This window comes from Vitis vinifera, chromosome 12 (assembly GCF_030704535.1).
Source record: "Vitis vinifera cultivar Pinot Noir 40024 chromosome 12, ASM3070453v1".
Taxonomy (NCBI): domain Eukaryota; kingdom Viridiplantae; phylum Streptophyta; class Magnoliopsida; order Vitales; family Vitaceae; genus Vitis; species Vitis vinifera.
In genome coordinates, this window is record NC_081816.1 from 7,945,271 (window position 1) to 7,957,287 (window position 12,017).

Sequence of the window (12,017 nt, forward strand, 5' to 3'; positions counted from 1 at the left end):
CTTTGTTGGACATGGTGGGACATCACTTGGGTCTCTTGAACACTGAAGAGCCCAACATTTATATTGTCATTTAGTTTGCACCATATGCAGAGCCCAGTTCAAACATGATATTGAAAAAAGTTCTATACACAAATACAGCTGATGGATAGGAGAAACAAAACAGAACATCAGATGGATAAAACTTAGTAAACTAAATAAACGGTAAAGGATTCATTGGATCTCCTCTTAGCTATCGCCCTTCTCCTATGGAGGCTACAAGCTCATTCTTCCAGGAGGCTTCAGCCTTGCTAGAAGAAGAAGCTGTACTAGAAAGGTTCCTCTTTACAACAAAAGCTGGTTCTTTAGGAACGGGCACTGTTGCAGCATCACTGCTGAGCAGAAGAACTGCAATGGCCATGGTGGGACGGTCACTTGGGTCTTCTTGCACACACAACAGCCCAACATTTACACACCTCGAAAATTCGTTTGTGTTGCATGTTTCACTTAGTGTCTGGTCCATCAACTCCAAAACCTTGTCTTCTTTCCATAGCTTCCATGCCTAGAACAGTTCAAAAAGTTGTAGGTCAGATGAACAGAGAATGACTAAAAGATCAGTACAAATGAAAGATTCAAAGCTCTTACATGACCTAGAAGACTCAGAGTTCGGTCAGACTGATAAAATCCAGTGTTCCTCTTCCCACTGATGATCTCAAGTACCATAACACCAAAGCAAAAGACATCAGACTTCTCTGAGAAATATCCATCCAATGCATACTCCGGAGACATAGCCACTGCATTGAACCAGTTAAAAGCAGCACTCAGCTAATTGGGAAACGCAATCATACAACCGCTTGCCTTTTTCGATACAAAATATACAATACTTACTAAGTTCCAACTACTCTGTTCGTGTTTGCCTCTACTTGCTTACTGTCAAAAATCTTTGCCAAGCCAAAGTCTGAAATTTTGGGATTCATCTCATCATCAAGTAGAATGTTGCTTGTTTTTAAGTCCCTATGAATAATCTTCAATCTTGAATCTTGGTGAAGATACAGCAGCCCTCGAGCAATTCCCATAATGATGTCAAACCGCTTCTCCCAGTTCAGTAACATGCATAGGGTTCAATCTTGCAAGGTTCCCATTGGAAAGCATTACTTCAGATATGTATACAAGAATGTATATGTTACATGAAAAAGAAAAGGGCTTTAAGGCAGGTTTAGAGACAAACCAAATATGAAGGAATCTAAGCTTTTGTTGGCCATATATTCATAGAGTAAAATCTTCTCATCACCTTCAACACAATAGCCCAAAAGTCTAACCAGATTCCGATGCTGAAGTTTGGCAATTAACACAACCTCATTCTTAAATTCCTGTAAGCCTTGTCCTGAAGCTCTAGAGAGTCTCTTAACCGCAATTTCTCGCCCCTCTAGAAACTTGCCCTGGAAGCCACAGTGCATATGCATTGGGCATATGTTAGAACTTGGTGACTTGAATTCTGTTTGGTTCAACTCCAGAAGCTCGAGATGCGACATAGGTAGTAAAACTAAAATTATGAAATTTTTTTGGGTCTATGGTAGTAACAGAGGGATCGGACCTATTACTCTTTCATGTATATATATGCATGCAATGATGTATAGTTTTCAGGGTTATGATCATTATATTTTTGCTATAGTCGTTAGTATCTCTTTCCTCTTGTACTAATTTTTGATATAGTAAAATTTCTTCTCCTCATGGTCTTTCCTATTTAGGGTTTTCCACACAAATCTATGTGTTTTTATCCTGTTTTATTTCTTATTGCATATTCTCATTATTTTGTAACATCATATATGATGAGAAATCAGTTGAAAATGAGAGGAATATGGAAGTTAAGAACAATTACCTTGTAAACTGGCTCAAAACCCCCTTGTCCAAGCTTATTTGCATCTGAAAAGTTTTCTGTAGCAGCCAGTATGTCTTCTAAGTCGAAAAACGGTACATCAATGCCTTTCTTATCCTCTTCTTTGAATTGCTCTGAGTCTATTAAGTGTTTCACACGACTCTCACTATCATATAAGTGAAGCACTTGATTTGCTCTGTTCTCTGAACTAAAAAAAAAAACAGAAAATATTGTATAGAAGACCCTGAAATATTCTCAATTCAGCCAAGCACAAGTCGAAAAGAAAAGACCAGAAGTTATATGCTAGTGCATATGGCACAAAGATTACCTTTCCTTTTGGTGATGGTTCTTTTGCGCAAATAAGCAATATAACCAATGATGCCTAAAACTGCAACTAGAACGACAGCAATTGTTATGCCTACCACAACCACTGGAAATGACGACGATGACTTCTGATCAGCAGGCTTTGTAGGCTCTGCAGGATTGACACCTGACACAAAGAAGGAACTGAATTGAACTTCTCTCACCTACCCAGAAGGCAAATTTAGTAAGATACTGGGAGTGTGGCAGTGTCACTGCTGAGCATTACAACTGCAACTGCCATGGTGGGACGGTCACTTGGGTCTTCTTGCACACACAACAACCCAGCATTCACACACCTCAAAAATTCTTTTGTGTTGCATGTTTCGCTTAGTGTCTGGTCCATCAGCTCCAACACCTTGTCTTCTTTCAATAGCTTCCATGCCTGGGACAGTTTGAGAATAGAAAGTTAAGTATGGTATGGTATATTGTTGAGAACGACTAAAAGATCAATGCAAATGAGAGATTCAAAGACCTCACTTGACCCAGAAGGCTCAGTGTTTGGTCAGACTGATAAAATCCAGTGTTCCTCTTCCCATTGATGATCTCAAGCACCATAACACCAAAGCTAAAGACATCAGACTTCTCTGAGAAAAACCCATCCAATGCATACTCTGGAGACATATAGCCATTGCATTGAACCAGTTAAAAGCACTACTCTGTTAATTGGGGATGCGATCATGCAACTACTTGCTTTTTTCTATACACAATATGCAATACTTACTAAGTTCCAAAAATAATTTATGGTGTCAGTATTTATGGTGTCACTTTTAAAATAATGACACCATATGACTTAAAATCCATAAAGGTGACACCTCATATAAAAATTTTCAATAAAGATAAATGATATTAATTTTAAGTTTATAGTGTCAGTTTTTGAAAAGTAACACTATATAAAATAAAAATTTTAAAATACTATAACTTAATGAGCCCGAGAATAATAATAGTATATAAAAAACTCATTATTTCCACATACCCACAATCCAAAAAATCTCATTATATAACCCTAACCATAATTTTCTTCTACCTCTTCTCACACCCATAGTTAACACACAACTGCTCTTCTTTACTTCATGGATTCTCAAGTAATCCAAAATCTCTTAGATCTATCATTTTCATTTTTTTTCATTAATGTCAAAATCTTTATTAGCACAATTGATTTATATTCATTGATTTGGTATATCTGTGATGTGGATTATGTAAATAGTGTTTTTTTATTAAGTTGTAAGAAAGTAAAAATTAAGTTTAACATTCCACCATATCTTCTATTTCATTGTTAAACCTATAAACCTCAAAATGAATGAAAATAAGATAAATGAATGATTTTTTTTAATTTATTTCATACTCAAGAATGAGGGATAAACATTTTACAGTATGAAATTTTCTTTTGATCTTACAAGAAATTTCCTTTGATGCGACTTTCTGTTTGTTTTCTAGGAATATTATAGTATATTGTGATGACGATATGTGTTGGTGATATTTGAAAAATAATTTTTAGAAAGTTATCTTAATATTGTTATCTCCCACAAAAGGAAAAATGAAATAGTTTCCATATCATGTTGGAGTTGGTTTGGAATGTTGGAATTAACAATGAAAAATTAATTTTTTTTATTAATGTAAAAGAATTGTTTTTTAAAATTTAAATAGGAATGAAAATTTTTATAATTATAAGAATGATCAAATCTTATATTTTAATTTTTTTATTCTTTTACATGGTATTATGGTTAATATCTTATCTTGTTCTATTCATATTGTTTCTATTCTTAAAATGTGTTTTTTGTTTTTTTGTCTTTACCTTTTTTTATATGCGTCGACCAAAATTTATAATTTCCGTTTTAAGGTTAGAAAATTTCTATAAAATCCTTTTACTACATAAATTTTTTCAATTACTTCCATAAAACTCTTTTTTTTTTTTTTTTTTTGAAAGAAGAAGAAGAAGATGTTTTATCTTTTGATTTTCTATGAAATTTCCTTTAATTGGACTGTTTGTTTATTTTCTAAGAATATTATAGTATGTTGTGATGAAGATATTGGTTGGTCATATTTGGAAAATAATTTTTGAGAAAATTATTCTCAATATTGTCATCTCTCGCAAAAGGATTATTTTTGCTTTCTTTTCTTATTGTTTTTATATGCATTGACCAAACTTTGGAGCAATTTGAAATTGATGATGAAATTTTCCTTTCAAGGTTAGGAAATTTCTATAAAATCCTTTTATTACAAATTTTTTTCCAATTCTTTCCATAAAACTCTTCATTTTCTTCATTTTTCTTTTTTCTGAAAAAGATGTTTGATAATTTATTGATCTAAAGAATATTAAAAGTAAAAAAAATTAAAATATTGAATATATTTTCCTTTGATGTTTTTAATTTTTTATTATTTGAACACAATTTCATATCCAAATTTTTTATTAATTATTTTAATTAGAAAAAAGAAATATCAATTGGAGTTTTGACTGAAAAATCAATAATTTTTATGAAAAGCTCTTTAATTCTTTCTCATACTATTTTTTCTCTTAATATTTTTTAATAATGAATTAGGTTTTTTGTCTTATATACACAATTTTCATGCTTGTTATAATATCATGTCCTATCATATTAGTAGTTGAAAACATTTTGATATTTTGTTACTAAAATTTTATTTTATGTAATTGAGATGAAATTTAATGGACATTGTTATTTCATAAAATGAACATTAAAAAAATATTGAAATTAAGAAAATCCTTCCAAGAAATATATATATATATATATATATATATATAATGTTAAAAATGATTTTTAAAAACATAATGAATTATAAAAAATAAATTTAAAAAGTGCATATTTTAAGTGGAAGATTAGTATTTTCTAAATTTTAGATTTATATTTTGATTTGGTAGTTTTGATTTATTTTTTATTTTCTTGAATTGTTTTTATTTGAATTCAAATGTGACTACTTTGTTATGAGATTCATTAAAGAGATAATTGTTGATTCTATAGTTATTGCATTAAAGGTTTTACTCATTTAATGAATTGCACATAGTTTCATACTTCCAATTATTGTGATATTAATGTTATTATCATTTGATTATAGTTTGATGATAAAAAAAAAAACATATTCTTAAGTAGAATGTGATGAAATTAGAGGAGAATTGACTACTTTTATATTATAACTAATCAAGAATCATGTTGATGTATCGTGATCATGCATGGTGAGTCCCTTAGTTGTTATATGAATTTTCCATTGGTATTGTATAACATTACTTATTCTTTACAAATTATTTTTATATCAAAATGGAAAAAAGAAAAAAGAAAACATTAGTAGTTAGATTTGTTTATTTTTTATAACATTAATTAATTTTTATTTTTAATAAAAACTCTAAAACTCATTAAACTATGAAATGCAAGTATACACTCTTGGAAGGACAGTATGAAGAATAAAAAGAAAGGAGAAAGAGACAACAAGATTTTGGGTTTTTAGATGTAACTTTTATGCCATATATTATAGGACATAAACGTTACTTTATTTGGTATTGAGAATTTTGGGTTTTTGGATGCAACACTTGTGTCATTTTATGGTTAGCCAGTTTTATGCATATGAATTGTAGGTATACATGAATGTTGGGATGCTTAACATTTCTATGTCATGTTTTAATGTGCATTCACTTTTCCTTTTTAGTTTTGGTGGGTTTGATGTACTATCATTTTGTGAACATTTGATATACAAATATTATTGGATGATTTAATGTATTACAAGTTGATCTTATTTATTAATAAGCATTACAAAAATCTATAGGCTAATCAATAAAAAACAACCATATATTCCATAATCATTTACAATGATGTGACACCATAACTCAAAGGTGATGCATTTAACGTGGCACCATAACTCAAAGGTGATGCATTTAATATGACACCTTATATATCTCACACAACTCTATATCAAATTAAGCATTACTAAAAATATATGGTGCTGCTTCTGAATGTGTCACCATTTATCTACATTGGTGTCGCTTCCAAATACATCACCAATTGGTACCCTCTATGGTGTCAGTGGATAAGGTGACGCTATGTTGTAGTGACACCTTATGTTTATAGTGACTCATTATAAATGCCACCATATATCTTTTTCCTTGTAGTGTATTCACCCCCTCCCCCTCTAGGTGTAGTCCATTATTGAGATTCACCTTTTCATCATCCATCCACATGCTAGGAAGAAAAGTATCAGTAAGATTATGGAAGCTCTCCCAAAGAATCTCCCCTGATCTGTTGTCACTTAAAACAAGGTTCCCGGAGTCCATGAGCTTCATCACCATGCCTGTAGATAAAGATGTCTCAGTATTAGAAGACCAATGAACTTTCCCATTTTCATCCAATAATTTGAGCTTACCATCGTCTTTAATGGCAAAAACTCCAGAGAGGGGATCAGAAAGGGGAAGGGGGCTGTCTCGGTTGGCCACCCATACAACTCTTTGTGGTTTCAACAAGTAATACCATATGCCAATGTATTTGCCATTGTTGAACCTTCCATCCGAATTAAAGAAGCCAAGTTCAAAAGTTTTGCCTACAGAAACAAGAGTTCCTCCATCATTTCTAAGCCAATCCTCTAGTGTGATGGTATCTCTAGCAGAGCAATATAGGACAGAACATAAGAAAAAGATGGTTGATAGCATGTGAGTTGTAGAGACAGGAACCATGAATTTTCTTCTTATCATTTTGCCCTCTATTGTTGTTAGTCAAAGAACCATGAAGAGTTGCAGAGACATGAACCACAAATTTTCTTCTTATCATTTTGCCCTCCATTGTTGTCAGTCAAAGAACCATGAAGGGTTTGCTACTGTTGTATTGCACTCTCATTTTTAATGGAGACTTTTCCTTTTGACTCTTGAGTGGAGAAAATTCATATCAGTATTCTTATCTTGATTTCCCTTTTTGATGCATAGCTTTCATCTCTGGACTTTTGTGGCAACTTGAGTCTTTAAGATGGCAACTTTAATATGCTTCCTGGTGTCTTCCAAGTATTGACGTTTTGTATGCATCACCCTCCTCCTTCTACACCAATTTGTTTCTTTGTATGTATAGTTTTATCTCTTCTAAGCAATAAAGCATATGGCATCAACCAATAAATTTTTCTGTACTTTCTCCAATTTGGAGGAGCTTCGTAATGGGACAAACAAGAAAAATTAGAAGTTTATTTGGCAATGCTTGTAGAAACAGTTTTTCATAACAATGCTAAGAAACAGTTCTCAAATGTTTCGACTAACTCAAATATAAGAACTAGTTTTCTTTGTTTATTCTCGTACGTACAAAGCGAAAGTTTAAAAAATATTCTTTATTTTATGAATTTTTATCCAAAGAACTCCATAAAAATGAAAAAAATTACAAACACCTCAAAATGATTCTAAAATATAATTCATCTGCATAACAAATTTGGCAAAAAAAAAATCATTTTTCATCAAATGTCTATCAAACGTGTTTTCTAATTTACAAAACAATTTTCTGTTTAAATAAAAAAAATCTAAAATAACTACTAAACATACCCTGATTTTTGTTTTAAGCTTTTTTCCTTCTCATGTCTTCTAATTTCCATGCAATGAATTATCCACTTCAAACATTTTTGTGCCAAAGGTAAAGCAAAGGAGAGAATTACTAAAACAAACCCAGGAAAATTAAGAATCAAAGGACAAAAGGGGTTCAAGGAAGTGATAAATTTTCTCAATGAATTAACTTCACTAATTGCTCAAAGGCAAGTTGTCAATTGTTACAGAATAGTGAATATAGGAAATAAGAAAAACAAAATATGAACATATAGATTTGTGTGAAAAATCCTAAACGAGAAAAACCACGGACGGATGAGAAGAAGATCCACTATATCAAAAATTGGTATAAGAGGAGAGAGTTACGAGCGTCTATAGCATAACCCTAAAAATACATCATCACATATACACACACATATGTATATATATATAAAGCAGGTTCATACTTTTGAATTCATTTAATCTTTATATAATGAAGGAAAGTAAAATAAATTAGAAAAAACATATGAAATAATTTATTAACTTCGAATTTATTTTTTTATTTTCTTTTGTTTTTTCCTTTCTTCTATTTTTCCTCTTTATTTTTTTTTTTCCATATTTTGCCTTATATTTTTTGAGAACCAAATATAGTCTTAAAGTTTCTTGGAAACTTTGGACTTTAGAAAAAACTTAACCTTTTTTTCTTGGGAATAATTTTCTAGATTTGAGGTACATTATCTTAGGGGTGTACTAAGGATGTCAAAATACTTTCAAAATCTAACTCCTATTTTTTGGAAAGTTATGAATTAATATTTCTTTTTTTTTTTTTTTTTACTCTTTCCAAATCTAATTTTACTAGGAACCAAATTTGTGAATTTTTGCACAAAATCCTATCCAAGAGAGGATCTTTTAGAAATCTCATCCATTCTATATTTGATTGATAGAGAATTAAAACCACGGTTGTGCAAAAAGCATATGAACAAATAAAATTAGACCAAGATATATATCAATGATTCAACTTAGAAGAATAATGCATTAGATTTCTACACTTTGAGTAGTTGCCTTGATTAAGTCCAATTACTAGAAGCCAAGGTCAAGGTCATCGAAGTTTGTCCATTCTCTTTCATAATTTCTTTTTTCCTCACTAAAGGATAGAATATCTCTTTTACAAATCTTGTCTATTCTTGATTGATTTGGTAGAGAATTTTAAAAAGGGTTGTGCCAAAAGCATGTCAACAATTTAAAATGGACCGAGAGACGAAGCTTCTCAATGAGTGGATGTATATCTTTGTCAATCCTTCAACTTTGAAGAATAATGCATTAGACTTCTATGCTTTAAGTAGTTTCCTTGATTGAGTCCAATTATTAGAAGCCAAAGTCAAGGTCATCGAAGTTTGTACATTCTCTCTTGTGGTCCCATGGTATTTGCTCTTTTTTACCTCATTAGAGGAAAAAACATTAACACAGCTTCATGTGGGAACCAACCTTTCTTTTAGCATCCATGATAGTTTTTCTTCCCAATAATTAGAAAAAGATTCATGAGGACCCCATATGAGAACTATTATTGGTGATTGTATATAGAAATAAAGAGAATTCATTTATCCTATAAAAAACAACCCCTTCCTAACGATTATATAATTTATTGGTAACAATGTGATAGAAAATTTTGAGACACATATTATAGATGAATCTTGGTTATGGATTATAGTTAGAGGGGGTAAATAGTTATTTTTTCCAACTTAGAGATGGTTCCCAAAGAAGGCTATCATTCCCTTCATTTTTCCCCCTAAATTCCATTTTAATATTTTGAGCACAAAATCAGAAAACATATGCAAGAATAGATACACCGATATATTGTCCCTACAATGTAAACAATGTTTATCATAATGAATCAAGAGTGTACATACAAACACTTTGATGTTGGATTTGATGGGAAAACAAAATCATAACAGTTCACAAGGTATAAACAACTCATCACCCAAATCACAAACACAAAGGGATACATAAAATACCACCCTAAAGAAAACAATAAGGGATATGAAGTTAACTTTAAGAGATACAAAGTATAAAAAGAAAATCAAAATCTGCTAAAACAATTTATCTTTAAAATGTGTTGAATATCCCTCTGAACTAGCTAGCCAATTTGCTTCAAATGTAGTGATTCCAAGAGCATATGACAGCTAAGACAATAAACTTTCCATTGACATATGGTTGACATATTAATTTAGGACCATTTGTCCCCAGTAAATTTTCAAAGTTGTCTCTAGTTTCAGAATTCCCGCTCATGCTACTAGAGTAAGAATTTGCAACTCTTTCAACTTATTTTCAAAGTCTATGTGTTGGGACACTCCCATGTCACACTCTCCCAATATTAATTTAAATATAGATTCATATTAATTAGTCTATGAATGATTTGCTTATCCTCTTGCAAAATAGTTAATTTGATTAATGATGATCTTAAAAGCTTTTAAGTTATAAACATATCTTTGGATGATTAATGAACATGATTATGTGTTCTTTACAATTTTGATTTGCTCATATAAGCTAATAACATGTCTTTTAAGTGACTTGAAAAGCTTGAAGAAGGGCCTTGTGATTCCATAAAAGCTTAGTAATGATCCTCAAAGTTCAAATGCAAGCTTATGTCTATTTAATATGTCTTAAAGAATTAGTACCACATAAAATGAAGTGATGTCTAGTGTCTATGTGTTTTGTCCTAGAGTGAAGAACAAGGGAATTGAAGTTGCTACTTGCACTACTATTATCATCCAGTACAATCATGATTCCTTGATCTATTTCATAATCACTTTACAATTGCTTGATTCAAAGAAGTTAGGCACAAGAACTACCAATTACATATTCCGCTTCATCTATGGATAGTCAAACATCATTTTGTTTCTTACTCATCTAAATCAAGATGTGAAATAGAAAAATGTATACTTCAATTGCAAATAAAGTGGACAATGTTCCCTTGCTTTTTAATTATGAGAGCTAGCCTCACATGAGCATTTGGTTTAGAACTAGGTAATCATTGAGTCATCTCCACTATCTAATTAAGCCCTTGAAGTCCAAATACAAGCGATGAGGTTTGACAATTTTATGCTATGCAATTAATGATAATGTAGAGAGGACCAAAAAAACAGAGGAGCTTCCTATTGACACTCATTAGGAAAAAAAATTACATTGAAGCATAAGAATAAATACTCCATAAAATTCAATTTTAATGAAATTATATAATACAAATGAAAATGATGTTGTTAAAGAGCATGGTATATATTGTGAACTCAAATTCTACAAGTTAACCTTTTAGAAAAATTGGTAATTGAGTAGAGCTTGGTTTGACGGGAGGTCATGTGTTCAAGAGTCGCTTCTCCCCAATTTGCATATTTATTTCCTCCTAGGCTACCAATGATCTCATTCTTGGAGCATGTGTTTCTGGTTTGGTAGAAGAAGCAGCAGCCCTACTATATAACAGTGGAAGAAGCATTAGAATCTTTGTCTCTTCTTCAAGGTCTTTAGATTTTTTCAATTTGTTTTCTTTTCAATTCTCATGCATACATCTAATTTTCCACTTCCATAATATTTTAACCTCTGGATGTGAAATAGTATTTGTAGATCAATCAAAAGTATTCCAACGTAATATGTCACTATATAATAATCCAATATTTCAACCTCTATATCTGAAATAGTATATGTAGATCAATCAAAAGCATCCCACCATGTATATTCAGCTAATGTAATCGCTACCACCAACAAAACTAATTATTGGTTTCATTTTAAGATGTTATAGCTAATAAATCCCTACTTTCCTTACCATCAATTACTCAATAGATATCATGCTTCAATTTATTCCTAATTCCAACGGTAAATCACTGGTAATAGAAGGCATGATATACATATATAGGGTCATTTCTTTGAGTGACTTTACTCAAAAGGATGGTCTTGATTACAACTAGCAAATTCTGTTTATAAGAAGACCCTATACAAAACTCACATGGCTATGATCATTACTTGAGTCACTATCACACAGAATTCATACCAGTTTTGTTTACAAATTGTTCTTAGGAAGAACATATTCCAACTGGGGGCTAATACAAGTAGAGGTTCCAAGCTACAGACCAAGAAGGTATGTACCAACAGATACCTAGCTAGGATTGCTTCTTCTAGTAACGGTTGGTTATTAGCACATAAAAATGTGAGCAGGCAACTAAGTTGGAACCTTATAGACACCGTTAGTCTCCCTAGCTTATGATAAAGAATCTTTAAGGCCATTAAGTCAACAGTTCACACTTACTAACTAGGTTTTTCTCT

The 12,017-nt window shown here is 31.4% G+C and overlaps 1 pseudogene; it reads right to left on the minus strand.

The window, feature by feature from the left end:
• Nucleotides 1-195: 195 nt before the first annotated feature.
• Nucleotides 196-2,882, minus strand: LOC104880903 (G-type lectin S-receptor-like serine/threonine-protein kinase At4g03230; annotated as a pseudogene).
• Between the last annotated feature and the right edge of the window lie 9,135 nt (nt 2,883-12,017).